Consider the following 3,808-nt stretch of genomic DNA (forward strand, 5'->3'; position numbering starts at 1 on the left):
TGTTCTCTTTATGTGCTATTATCTGTAGTATCACATCCTTTATAAGGAGAAAACTGTGGATATATCTTTAAATTCAAGTAAGTCTTCAACGTTCTTCATATTACATAGGAAACTGTTACCACAAAGGCCTTAGAAGAAAAAAGAGAGCGAAGATTAAAAAATGGCAGAACAACTTCTGGGGGCAAAAAATCATTTGGATATTGAGTTCAGCCCCTTTCTCTCCCTCTTGTTGATAGGGACCATGACAGGAGGTAAGTGCCTAGTTTGTGGACATTTCCCACTGCCTGCCTCCAACCAACACCAGGCTTGGGAGAGTAGGGGTGGATGGACAATTGAAGTACACTCAAGCTTATTACTCCATAACTGCCTGAACAACAAGGAATTGTGTGTGTGTTGGGCTTTTCCTGGTAGGAAAGACCTCTCTCAATGCCCTTGCTGATAAAGACAGCAACTTGAAAGTGTTGTCAGAATAGTTAGACCACAGTAATTCTGAAGTAAAGACATATGAGGCCCCAAGATTCCAGCACTGGTTCACTTGGAAAAATTTGTTGTGGCCCTTTGTCCCTTTAACTCACCTCTGTTATGGGATATAACTGAGTGTGTTGTTTGAGACAGAAAGCAGAAGAGGAATGGGCAAAATAAATCATACCACTCTCATCTCCTTTCCAAGGTTTTCTCCCTCAAATTTCATTGGCTCTGAAGAACACTGGTACTATTGCGACCCTGTATTCCTATCTGTCACAAAAAATTGCTTTGCTAAACACTTAAAACTCCAAACTGACTGAGATGGTATTTTGGAAGCATTACTATAGCAAGAATTAATATTTGCTGTTCTTAAGCATGAAGAACTACACCAAATGTTTTACAGATGCCACTTCTTTAGTCCTCACAATAACCCATGAAGCCTATACTCAGATTGTTCCCACTTCATGGATGAGGAAACAAGGCGCAGAGGGAAAGTGAATGTAGCACAGCCTTGAGAGCCATGCTAAGGACTTTGAATTTTGTTTTATGAAGGGGAGTGCCATAATTATATCTGTGTTTTGAGAGATAATTTAGGTAAGAATGCATGAGAGCTATACAGGAAGTGATAAGCACCAAGTTGATGAAAACTAAACAGGAGACCATTGTTCACTCTCTTTCCCCATAGACTGCAGCCCTGCAGAACTATGAGCTTCTGTCCAAATATGCCGAGGACTTAACGATCATGCATCTTTCTGTCTAGTTTTTCATGTTGTGGTAATACCACTCTTCCCTTTGACCCACTAGCAAACCCTAATCCATCTACAAGAGCCAGTTTATGGGGTCATTCCTTTCTGAAGCATGGGCTACCATGCTACTTGCTTGTGTGAAAGCACAATGTGAAACCCAGAGCAGGGAGATAGGAACCAGACTGATTTGTGCAGCTTCTAACAAGCTGTGGCCTTTCCTAGACAGTGTGGGTATAGAAATTTTAGATGATGTTTTGGCACTTCATAAGCCTCTAGAAATTGTGTCTATTTTAATTAATTTCTCATCCTAAGGTGTCCCTTTTCCCCAAGAGACTGAATGGCATGATAGTCTCATTTCCCTTAGGAGTTTAAACATACCATTATCCAAACACTTTCATCTTAGATCAAAATTGCCTTAGTTCCTAAGCCAGCATCTGTGGCTTCCTTCTGCCTTAACTAGATTTTGCCTTCTTGCCTATTGTGGTAGGCTGAATAATGTCCCCTACCCCCAAGATTCCCATGGTTCGATGCCTGAAACCTATGACTAGGTTACCTCATATGGCCAGAAAAAAAGTTGACACATGTGTTAGGATGTTAAGATAGTAAGGTTATTCTGGTTGATCCAATTGGGCCCAATGTGTACACACAGCTCCTTATTAGAGAATGTCAGAGGAGAGGGCAGATGTGACAACAAAAGCTGAGGCTGGAATGATACACTTCAAACTTGGAAGAAAGGGCCCTAAGCCAAGGAATGGAGGTGGCTTCTAGAGGCTGAGAAAGGTAAGGAGAAAGACTGCCCTCTAAAGCCAGAAGGAACACAGCCCTGAGGACATGTTGAGTTCAGCCCATTAAGACTTATTTTGAATTTGTGATCTTCAGGACTGTGAGATAATAGATTTGTGTTGTGTAAGTCACTGAGTTTGTGAGAATTTGTTACACAAGCAATAGTTAACTAATATACTCATGTTGCAACATCTTCTTTTCTCCCCAAAGTGTAGTAACATCTTCCCAAAATGTGAATGAAAACATCAGCTTGCACTGCTCCTGGTTTCCATGGCTGTTGAACATGTAATATTAACACCTCTAATGTTAGGGAATGCAAGGGAGAATAGTGAACTGCAAATAAGGCAACTCCTCAACCTGAAAATGCCCAGGGAAAAAAATTTCTATTCAAGACATCTGCATGCTTAGAGGAATACTAACATATAAATATAATAAGAACAAAACTGGTAGGTTTGCAAAATAGGGATCCATTGTAGGCAGCAATATGAATACAAAAACTGTTTTTAATTTTCATTTTTGTAGAATATCAACATTTTCAAAAAACTTATAAAGATTAAGCTATTTTAATGCAGTTTCTCAAAGTATTAATAGAGTAACATTAACTATTCTTTTCAAATTGTATTTTTATTAATTTTCTAATAATAATGTAGTAGAGTCTAAGTCTTAAAGGGATAAAATCAGGGTCTGACTTATTTAGTTAATTAAAAAAAAGCCTAGGAAACTAGTAATGATTAAATGCTATTATTAACAAAACTAAGAAATGCAGGAAATATGCATTTATGAAATAATACAGTCACCTATACATGCAAATATCTATCAGCCAACATGTAGCACCAAGCAAATTTATTCCTTATAAAACAAACCCTTCTTCAAAACATTTTTTTTGCTTAAAATTCTGGAGGTGTTTTCTTGTAAGAAAAAAATGATATGACATCACTATTTTCTGCTCTATTATGAAGCAATATTTTGACGAAATCACACCTTGATTCATATTATTTATTTATTTAAGATTTGAAGGATAATATAAGCATTAGAAGATGCTTTTTTAGTTAGAGCGAATGTGTGTGTATGTGTGTGGTGGGTGTAACACGCAAACATGTTATATAGCAAAGTACACATTTAGCCAGGTAGAAACTACCTCTTCATGAGTTTTCCAATTAATGCCTTAAAGAAGGAGACTTTCCCTGAAAGGCAAACTCTACTCCCACTCTTCAGTGTAGCTCTGCAGGAAAAAGAGAAGAGATGCACCTTTTGGTGCCTGGATTCCAAAACAAGATCAGACAGAGGGACAGAGGGACAAAGGGCAGCACCAACTGTACAGGGCCAGAACTCACATCATCTGGGCGGTGGCACAGTGGGGTCCTGGCTTGATCATCTCCAGGTTGGTGATGTCCTTGGCATTGACTTTGTACCTGGTCTTTGCACACATGCACTGAAACTCCCTATCTTCTTCAGGGTCCTCTGAGGGTGACAGAAAGGGTGAGGAGCCAGGAGTAGGGGAGGGAGGAGGATTTCAGGAGTGGCCAGAGGCACCTTGCCAATCTCCCTGCCCCACCCCCACCCCTGCCCTTGTCCTTCATTTCCTTAGCCATGAATTGCATTTCCAGAGGGAAGGTATATTCACAGTGGCAGTGCACTTGTGCAGAGCTTGGCACAGTGCCCACACACTTTGCAAGCCCAGGACAATAGAGCTGGAACCCTTAACTTTAAGGACACTGCCTCAGCACTCCGGGGGTTCCTGGATTCAATCCTGCTGCTCCCATGGGTCAGTCCCTCCCCTCTTTGCTTCTGCTCTCACCACCTCTGGCGACTTT

General features: G+C 40.4%; 1 long non-coding RNA gene across 1 annotated transcript; it reads right to left on the bottom strand.

Annotated features, from left to right (window-relative positions):
• Window positions 1-2,980: 2,980 nt before the first annotated feature.
• Window positions 2,981-3,808, bottom strand: LOC125614834. The gene is made up of 3 exons (XR_007345390.1): window positions 3,793-3,808; window positions 3,329-3,455; window positions 2,981-3,216 (listed from the first exon to the last, which is right to left on the bottom strand). It is a non-coding gene; the product is annotated as an uncharacterized LOC125614834 (long non-coding RNA).

The sequence above is a fragment of the Marmota marmota genome, unplaced genomic scaffold, assembly GCF_001458135.2.
Source record: "Marmota marmota marmota unplaced genomic scaffold, marMar, whole genome shotgun sequence".
NCBI lineage: Eukaryota > Metazoa > Chordata > Mammalia > Rodentia > Sciuridae > Marmota > Marmota marmota.